General features: G+C 41.1%; 1 long non-coding RNA gene across 2 annotated transcripts in view; it reads right to left on the bottom strand.

Annotated features, from left to right (window-relative positions):
* Positions 1–8,114: 8,114 nt before the first annotated feature.
* Positions 8,115–10,745, bottom strand: part of LOC111774366 (uncharacterized) — a 42,455-nt gene continuing 39,824 nt past the window's right edge. The window contains exons 5-6 of one of the 2 annotated variants that reach the window (XR_002809348.2): positions 9,682–9,790; positions 8,115–8,475 (exon numbers count right to left, since the gene is read on the bottom strand). This is a non-coding gene — a long non-coding RNA (uncharacterized lncRNA). The remainder of the gene's footprint in view (positions 8,476–9,681; positions 9,791–10,745) is intronic. The other variant, XR_002809347.2, reaches the window with a different exon arrangement.

The following is a 10,745-nucleotide window of genomic DNA, read 5'->3' as shown; positions in this document are numbered from 1 at the left end:
TTTTAAGCTGGGTGTCTGTCGCTTGTGGTCTAAATCAAACATGTTCAAATTAATACATGGGCTCAGCCCCTTCCTGCCTCCTTTGCCATGGACGATCAGAGAGTGTTACAGTTTGGGGGACCTACCCTCCTTGCTGTCTGCAGAGGCCAACTCAAACGCTGCCTCCTCCTGAGGAGCTCCCACTGACGCCACTGCTCGTAAACGTCCTTGGTCATCAGAGAATTTGAAGAGAGCAATGATGGAAGAGCAGACGGGAAGTCAGATGGCAAAAACATGGAAAAGGGTGTGAGCTGTGGAGGTAAATGAATCTGGACCATGAACTTTTCTGTGCGTGCAAAATGGAAATAATTATATCTAGCTCACAGACGGGTGAGGACTACATGAGATCATATATGTGAAAGTGCTGATCGCAGGGTTTAAAAAAGGGTTTAGCACTCAGTTTAAATTAGTCTCCCTCCCTTCTCCTTGATTAGGATTCACAGGAGAAAGGACTGAATTTGTAGGGACCCAGGTTAAACAATTTACTCAGTTCGCTTACTTCAATCATTTATTCAACACATTGTTGCCATAACGTGAGCAAAGCCTGGCTCCTGCCTTTGAGGAGCTCGGAGCCATTAACTCAGAAGTCTGCTGCAGGAATTGGAGTCAGGGAGGGAAACGAGGAGTGACCGTGATCCCAGCAACAGTGGAAGAGCTCAGGTCGGTCCTCAGGGGTATGAATGTGACAGAGAATTACCCAGAGGAGACTGTTTATGGCTAAGCTGGGTGAGAGCCTGGCTAAAGCTTGAGATGTGACAGTTTGAAATGTGGCACTGTTTGTAGCGGTTGTGTGATTTTTCTCCAGCAAGGCTTAGCTGCTGATAGGTGGAGCCAGACAAGCTGACTGGCGAGGTGGGTACAGTGGATCCACAAGAGGCTGAGGAACTAGGGGGTGTCCAGGAGGCTACAGAGTGGACACTGTGAGTCCAGCAGAGGATGCTGGACGTGGACAGAAGTAAGAATGTCATTCACCATATCACACTTTGTATAGAAGCTGTCACAGGGTGTCACCTGGCGGAGCCCTGCTGTTCCGTGGGGGCAGTGGTGACCAGACACCCTGGGCCAGCAAGATAGTTATAATTTTGGTTGTTTCAAAGACGGGATCTTGATTGTGGAAAAGGCCCAAGATTTTTCTCTGCCATCAAACACAGACGCCAACTGAGGCCGCTGCTTCACCAGCCTTGAACTCAGGACAGCAGGGAGAAGGAATCACTCTCTAGTTTCTTCTCACAAACACCAACCAGTGTTGAAGGTCCAAGCAGAGAAAAAGCTAGCAGTGCCCCTTGATGGAGACTGCAACTTGACCTCCTGCAAAGGGTAGAGAGAGTGGGTTTCTGCTTGAAAGACATTTATTCTGACTTTGATAACTATTTGGAGATGCGGGGTCGGGGACCTATGGCCAGACACCTAGGGAACAAGGATGCCATCTAGACAGGAATGAATTATTCAGAACAAGCTGAGGTGGGAGCTTTCCATCCCTCCTGAGGGCTGTGTGGGGGCACAGGGCATGAGTCACTCACGGCAGCTTCCCACTCTCAATTCAGACGATCACACACAGGGAGTGAACAGTTCGCGGTGACTTCTAGGCAAACTGTGAGTGGAGCGAAGGAGCAATCTATAGGAACCGGTGACAGGCAAAGTGCCCCATTCTCCACTCTGTGGACCCTTGAAGGGCTCCAGTTGCTTGAGGCATCATTTCCTTATTCCTTTGATTGCTTTTAGAGGGGTGTCATGGAGGAATCCAAGAAGTGTTTGAAGTTAGACTGAGCTGGATTCAGACCTGGCTCTTACTCATTGGCTGTGTCAGCTTGCCAGTTTCATAGGCTCCCTGAGCTTTATTTTCCTCCATTGGAAATTCAAAACCCTTTTGGAATTGTTAGGATGATTGAGCATGGCCCAAGTCGGCTCCTAATGAGTGCTGATTCCCTGCCTCTTTGGGGCGTTTCCCGAGCGCCTACCCCTTTAAGCAGGAAAGAGGACTACTTCCCACACCCCAGTCACAGACAAGAGCAGCGTTAATCAACACGGTAAACAGGAGGAGGGGGTTGATTCTCCCCTTCTCACACAAAGCTGAGCACGCGACAGGTTATGGTTTTGAATATTAATGCATTTGAAGGGAGAAGAACCACTTATAACACAAACTGTCTTGCTTGCGAAGATTTATTCCCCATGTAGTTTTTCATGGCTCATAAAAGGTGATGGATGAATGTAATTTTTTGTTTAATTTCTTGCCGTGCAGTTCAGTAATTTTTGAGATAAACTCAAATTACTAAGGATCTGGAACTGTTCAAAGCGATGAGGAGTTGTGTACTTGCGGGTGTACACAGGACACGGCCTGTTTCATTTTTCAAGCCAGCCAAGGAAGGTGAACAGAAATCCCAGCGCACACGTAAACCAGCTTATCTTTAAGGTTCACCTCTGCTGTCTCCAATGCAAACCAAAGGCAATTAACATCATGACAAAGGGTAATGATTTTTTAGTAAAGATTTACATTTATGTTTTTTTAAAAAACGAATCTTGTTCTATGTTGTATCTTGCCTTAAATGTGTTCCTATTTATTAAACAGTGTTAGGTTAAATAAAATATGCCACCATCCTAATGAAGATCTTCTGGTTCTTATAGTCTTCCTGAAAATGAAGAGAAAAAGATGTGTTCAAACACGCACAGGCTTCACCCTCCATCACTGACAGCGACCTAGACAGAATTCTTCCATATCAGCAACTTAACCATGATGACACTGCACACACCCAGAATTATAATTTTAGTCCGCATAATTATATGATATTTGTAGCATGCCACGCGCAGCCAAAGTGTTGAAAAGGGGAAAAAATTCTCAATGCTGTGATAATTCTGGTTCTACGGCTGGAAAAGACTTCAGAGGTCAGAAAATTATGCCTGCAAGTAAAATTAAAGAGATAGAAGGGAATGATTTAAGAGAAACGATTGTGACTTTTTATAGTGTCTGTGGATCTCAAGTACGGTCATCACTCTGCGCATGCTGGATGATCTCTAAAAGTTCTGTTGACAGGAAGCGAGCCACAGCCTGTAAACTCGCCAAAGGGTAGTATAAACGGGAGGGTCAGACATAAAATAAAATGAGCTACAGTCTTACAATCTCCATTTACTTATTCATCATTTGCATACTACTGGTTTAGGAAAAGGATTTGAAGTGGCTTTTAATGAAAGATTCAAAAGCATTGTCATCCTGAAATAAAATTAAAAAGCCACGTAACAAACAGGGAAGATACTTGGTCCTCCTGGGTACTTTAATCTCTCAGGTTTGCCCTCCCACTGAGCAGTAGGAACACCTAAAAACAGGTCTTCAACACCTTCAAGGGCTTTGCCCCAAGCCCCAGCACCGACCAATTCTCCAGGCTTCCAACCTCGCTGACCTCACGTTCAGTCCTGTTCACCTTGCGCTCGCCTCACCTCAGGCCCTCTGCTCAGCCCACTCCTGCGGTTTGACCTTCACTTGCTCTCTCAGAGCATCCCTCTGGCTTATTATGCAGGAGGAAATAGATCCAAGATCAAGGGGAGAGATTTAACACAAATTGCTACTGACATGGTATGCCAATTTAGACGTTTATTGACTCTAACAAACTATGTTCTGCCATGCCAGTGCTGCACACTCACTGAAACCCCTTCCTCTGGTCTGATGCTTGGGAAGGCCCAGTTCACTTAAAAGTCAGTGGTATTACCACTACCACTGGTGTTAGTTTCCTGTTCTTGCCTCGACAATGTCTGGTTGTCACCCATCTTTTGGTATCACCCACTTTTGGTCTCTCAATGTTACCAGTCTGAGTTCTCATAGAGTAAATTCAGGCTCCCTATAGGCTCTAGATGGTTGGCTTTTTCAAATGGTTTTGACCCAGAATCCACAGTAAGAAACACATTCTTGACCACATCCCAGGACACACACACACACAGAGGCTGAAACAAAGTGTCATTAAAAAAAAACAAAAAACTTTACTAGAGAGGATGCGTGCTGATGTTTTCTGTTCCATTTTTTTTTATTTTTAAAAATTTTAGTCAAGATGCTCTAAATCAATTTCACAATCCACTAAAAGCATGTGACCCACAGTTTAAAAAACTCTGATCTTGTGTGGTAGACAGTTCTGGTCTTACCTGTTGGGAGCCACACACTTATCAACATTGTTTTCTACCTTGAGAGTGTGCAGCCATAGCTGAATGATTCTCAAGATGTTGCTGGATTTTGCTGGTTTGTGACTACTGGTTTAAGGGTCATTCTCAGTAAAATAGATACACACACACACACACGTAGAAACTCCCGTCTTCTGTTCTTTGGTCCCATAGCATTACTTTTTCTTGTTTTTTTTTAAGTTTTTTGCTATTTTATTTCATTTTATTTTTGTTGCAGTAACATTGGTTTATATTATATAAGTTTCAGATGTACATCATAGTATATTTTGAAGTCTGTGTAGATTACATCATGTTCCCTACCCAGAGACTAATTACCATCCATCACCACACACATATGTAATCAGCCCTTTTGCCCTCCTCCCTTTCCCTTTCTCCTCTGGTAACCACCAATCCAGTCTCCGTTTCCATGTGTGTGTTTGTCATTGTTTGTATCTTCTACTTATGAGTGAGATCATAAGGTATTTGACTTTCTCCCTCTGACTTATTTCACTCAGCATAATACCCTCAGGGTCCATTCATGTTGTCACAAAAGGCCGGATTTCATCATTTCCTATGGCTGAGTCCCACAGCATTTCTGATGGGTCTTTTCCAGTTATAAAATATCCCAAGTTGTCTTGGCTGCAATCAGTAACAGAACCTTTGCTGCCCTCAGCCACCCTGAGTTGTCTAATTCCTCCAGACCTTCCGACATGACCCCATGCCTGATGCTCCCCTGCTCCATGAGCTAGACCCTAAGAGGAGAGCGCTGTACCAAACCATCCAGGTAAAGGATAATTTTGTAACCGTCTGGTAGTCAAGACGAACAGAGAACAGGGAACAAGAGTTTTGTAGGGATGTTGACATAATTCTCCTTAACAAATAAAAGGAAATGTATTTCATCAGGAGAAACAAAATTTTTCCTAGAAGTAAACATAATGGAATTTATTTTGTGATATTCTTGTATTTTCAGTACGCATTGAGATGCATAAAAGCTGCTGGAATCTTTATATATAAAGAATTCTACAGTGTATGTCTTGGTTTTGTCGTTATTTATGCAGTTAATGTTTCTAGCTTTCTTTTAAAAGTGTTCTAGAATTATTTCCATATTTCCCCCAAAGGGCATTTATTTAACTAATTGGCAGAACTGGGTTCTAATAGCCCCTAAGCAACCTTGAAAGAAATTCAACACTTGCTACTTACACGTCCTTACTACACACCCACTTGTTAACCCCCTGAGCTATCATCCAATTACCTTTTACTCCCCTGAGATGTGATTTCAGCATCTCTCAATTGAATTTCTTTCCTAGGTGACTGTATCAGTCAGGATGGGCTAAGTTATGCTATAGTAACAAACAACCTTAAAGCCTTAGTGGCTTAAAACAACAAGGTTTATATCTCACTTATGCTATGTGTGTCCATCCCACATTGGCTGGGAGGTAAGGGGGCTCTGCCACATGTCATCCTCACTCAGGGACTCTGGTTTGTAGCCTCCATATCTGGAATGTCACCAATCACTGTGATGGAGAGAAAGAGACGTGGAAAATTGAGCACCAACTCTCAAAGTCTCTTACCTCATAGTGACACATGTCACTTCTGCGCTCATTTCATTCACTAGAACAAGTCACATGGCCATGCCTAGCATCAAAGGAATGGATGTACCACTTACCTTGTGCCCAGGAGAGGTATATAAGAAATTTTGTGAACAGCCCTCCTCCCCATCAATAAAAGAAGCTCTTCCCCTTTGTGTCTCTGCAGCATTTAACTCCTCCAACCACCTCTCTTTCTTCAAATTCTCTCCTCCTTTGGCCTTGATCAGTTCTTCTCTGATTCCTTCTATTACCCTTCTTTTCTCCCTCAAAATGTATGTGTTCCTAGTCTTCTGACCTAAAATTTCATCCAGAATGGACCACAATGGGGCCTGGAAGAAGTCAGCTTCAAACTTTTATCTTTGGTCCTGCAAAGAATGAGCATCTCAGAAAACAAGGACAAAAGTAAACATGCACGAATTTACAAAAGCTCACTTTTTTCCTCCAAGTTCTTTCTTTCTTAACAGACAATACAACCAACTGTCCATAAATCCCACTTTGGAAATAGAAATAAAATCTCCAATGCATAAGGATATATGTACCAGGATATTTACCAAATTGTGGTTCATAGAAGCAAAAACCTAGGAAGAACCTAAATGTCCAGGAATAAGGGATGTTCTTGATTCAGTTGTGATATATCCACACTATGAACTATTATGCAACTGTTAAAAATATTGAAATGGATCTCTCTCTCACTGTCCCTGGTGTATTGTTAAATGAGAAAAGCAATTTGCAGAGTTACATTTATAATACAATTCCATTTCTATGAAAACAAACAGTAACACCAACCAAAAATGTCCTAAATATGTGAGTTCATGTTTGTTTGAGCATAAAGGAAATTGTGAAAAGATATACAAAGGCTGTTAATGTTGATAATCTCAGGGGGATTAGAATAGAGGACAGTGGGAAGAGATTTTTTAACCTTCTAAAAATACATCTTAGGTTGGTTTCATAGATTATCATCACTGATACTATAATTTTTACTTTAATGAAGGAAAAGGTAAAACAAGACTAAAAAATTTAATTAAGAAAAACAGCAACAAAAATAAATCCTGTAATTTCAACACCAGCCTGCCACATGGCCCTCCATCTGTCCAGATTTATTTCATAACTGCAATGTACAAAGCATATAGCTTTTTACTTTACTTCACGTCTTCAATGCTTTTTCTCATCACCCCTCAGCCCTCACAAAGATTATTTCCTTTATCTTCACCACCTTCCAAAGGGCCAATAAACTATAATTTATCAAACCACTATTTCAAAGTGGATAGCATGATGATTGTTGCAATACTAGGTCTGCCTACCTAGTTTATGCTTTTAAACATTATTTTTCCTTAAGGTCCCTTTTCTATTATGGATTTTTGATATATGAGCAACATTAGTTTCTTTTTTATTCTAGTATGATTTAGAGCGTAAATAGTCTGTTTTAACATTACTCATCATTAAATTCAGACCTTCCATAAACATTCAGAGTACCGTAACCATCAATTTATATCTATCCATTCCAGCACAACTTCAGACTTTCTTTTATGGTAGATAAGGAGTTAGGTCCTTTTTGGATTTTCTTACTTCCTTCATGCTTTTTCGTTAATCATTAGCTTAATCTGAGAGCTTATATACCTCTTTTTGTGTCTTCTGCACCCTGCTTTCACTCCAACCAAATTAAAATAATTATCTTTACTCCTTCCCCTCCTACCTGTTTTGTAAAGGGGGGAACTAAGAATATAAATTTATGTTTCCTTGTTGGTGCATAAGAAGCTTCTTCTAGTAGTTATTTCTCTGAGCTAGAGACAGTCATAGTCATTACCTGTGGTGAGGTGGGGGTGGGAAATGGGTGGATGAGAAATAGGATTGGGGGACATAGATATTTCACAATATCTATCCACCATCTCTCGGCTATGCATTTATCTCTTGAAGATGTATTACCCATACAAAAAATTCCAATGGGCCCGAATTAGGATAATTTCACATTCCTCTACTACAACTTACAGTGTCAGAAGCCAGTGAATTCTATTTGCAAAATCCTTAAAGAAAAAGAGAGTGACACAAAGTGGCTATGTCCCGTCAACCTATTATTTTTTCATGAAAGACATTCTAAGGCCTGAAAATTTTCAGAAATATACAACTCAAATAGTTCTTCTGTTGAAATCATTGGAGGGCTTCATCTAGATTGACGAGTATTAAAAGGAGAAATTCTGACTACAGAAATGCATAAATAATGCACAGTGAAACCAATTATTTCATTTGAAATATAACTGTTCTTTCAAACACCTATTTTGAAGATGTGTAAAAATAACGTAAGTGGAAAAGGGTGGTTTCTATGAGAACCTAGAGTAAATAAAAAAGGAGTGGAGGGCGGTGAATTGGTCCCTCTTGCGACTCAACACCGCTGATGTTTATTTTTCATTTACATCAAGTGCGGGAGGCAGCGGTGGAAGGCAGGAAGCATCCTTGTCCACTTCGCTTTTGGACTCCATGTATATTTGGATTGTATCTACCTTGTCTTTCACAGTTATCATCTTCCATAGTACCTGTTTTACTTTTTTTTTTTTTTTTTTTACAGTTTTCCATGATTCTAACCATTGTAGAGCAGAGTTGTAAGCTGTTCTGTTTGTATTCATCACTGCCAACTCCTTGAGACCGACTTGCGGATCGTGTTGTTTTCATTTTCATGCAGGTCATGGGATACCCAGAGACACAGGAAAGTAGTCTGAGAAAAGAAAATCATCTCTGTCACTAAAGGCTTCGCAATCTAGAAAAAGAGACGGGCATATAAACAAATAGCTGCAGGCAAATAAAAAGCAGCAACTAGAAAGAAGGGTTTAAAATTATGAGGGAATGAAAAAGAGGGACCAATTCACTCTGCCTGGGTTGAGAAAGATGATGTTTGACCTTTGCTGAAGATGACCTTGTCCCCCTTGAGTACAGGGATGCGAAGTGTGCTAGCAGAGGGAGCAACATCTGCAAAGATATGGTGGCTTGCCTAGGGAGGGCCTGCTGGGAATTTGGCAAGAATAACATATGTAAGGAAGAGACTGTGGGTTTTCCTGACACAGCTCAAAATGGTCTCTAGCTGATTGTTCAGTCCTTCCAGAAACATGTCATTTTGTAAGTAAATCAATTTGAAATAAGTATGCTTCAAATTCTAAAAAGATTTTGAAAATCCTTAGTTCTCTAAGTGCAGCTCAGGATGCTCCCAGAACACACCAACATTACATCAACAGCCCAGCGGGATGAGATGGGTTTTTAACTGTCAGAATTGTGATGCGACTGTCATAGTACATGAAATCAGCTACATAAATATCACAGGCCCACCTACTCAGTGACAGCACAAAACCTCAAAGTTTTTAACAAGTTAAGAAATAAAAATAAAGATTCTGTATGTGTCTTCTAGTGGAGGGTCCAGCCACTCCCAATCCAGATTTTCTATATGCAACTCCTTTCCCCAAACATTTTCTTTTAATGCCAAGTGTATGTCTTCTTATAATAAATAGTTTCTCTCTCCCGGATCTAGCACTTAGTGCTAGAGTTTCCCTTTTTTGAAATATTAAAAATGTAAAAAGAACAGATAATATATTTGAGCTGGACTTGCACTGAATGGCCAATATTCCTGCCAGAGCTTCTACAAGAGAAAACTACAAGAACTTTGGTTCGGTGATTGGCAATGCTGAGCTAACCCCACTGGGGCTAGAACAGGCTGATGGGGAGACAGACCAGATCTTCTGAAAAGCAAATGTGTCCAGCCCACACCACTGTTCTCCCTTCTTCTCTGATGGCGGACCAAGAAACCACAGCATTAAGGGTAACTTTTGCATGAATAATGCATGATACCCTAGGACAATTACGGCTCTTAAGACTGATATTTCTCAGAATGACAATGGGATCAGGTTGTTATGGATATTTCAATTAAACTCACCAAATGTTTATTAAATACTTTGAGCATGGCTGTACGTCACTGCACCAGTTCTTCTGCAGAGGCTGCGAAGACAAAGACTATTCAGGTTTTGCCTTCAAGAGCTTAAAATCTAAAGAGGGAGATGGAAAAAGTGCACAGACATTCTTAATAAAATACAGAAAATGCAAATGCCATAGAGAAGTACCAACAAATATCTGTCGGGGTCTCAGAGAAATGAGACCACATGTGGTTGAGGGGTGCCTGAAGGAGATGTCAACTGAGATGGGTTTCAAGAATGGGACAGCAACAGTTTTGAGCACCAACTATGTGCCAGATACTAGGATGCAACATCACACTTCATCCTGCCAATAGCCCTACCAAACAAGTATTGCCATCCCCGTTTAACTAATGAGTAAAGTAAGGCTCTGGGAGGTTGAACAGCATACCCCAAAACCACAATTACTAGAAGATAGAACCAAAGTTGAATCCCAGATATGTCTTTCCCTACAGCACTGAGCTGACTTTTCCAGGAGTCAAAATGGGGAAAACCTTCAAGAGTACAGAAATAGCCAAATCAAAGAAATGACAGCAGAAAAGGACAATGTATATTATGGGAACAGAGGGATCTGATTAAACTGGCAAGACAGAGTGGAGATGGGTTGGGCTTTGAATGCCAGAGTAAGAAGTTTCTACTTTTGTTAGCAATAGGGAGCCATGGAAAGTTTAGCAAAAATGACATGATTGGGTCAGCGCTCTAGCAAATGGACCTAGATAAATTATGCAGGTGGGATGAGAGTGGGCAGAAATTAAAGTTTATTTTAATAGTCCAGAGTTGAAAAGGTATCAAACTTTAGTGTAGGATGAATCTTCCTGGCTTTCTCCTTCACATCAAACACACTTGTTCCATAGTTGAAAACACTTGATGCGTATCAGTAAACTTAGAGACTCATCTTGTTCTTACGAGAGTTAATGACTCACGGGACCACTTCTTGTATGAAGGCTGCTATGCTATTTGTGTGACAACCACCCTCCCTCCATCTGATTCTATTCTTTTTCCCTATGTAAGTGTGTGTGAGCATGCATAC

This window comes from Equus caballus, chromosome 7 (genome assembly GCF_041296265.1).
Source record: "Equus caballus isolate H_3958 breed thoroughbred chromosome 7, TB-T2T, whole genome shotgun sequence".
Taxonomy (NCBI): Eukaryota; Metazoa; Chordata; class Mammalia; order Perissodactyla; family Equidae; genus Equus; species Equus caballus.
The sequence above is the reverse complement of the archived record's forward strand: the minus strand, read 5'-3'. Positions and strand labels throughout refer to the sequence as shown.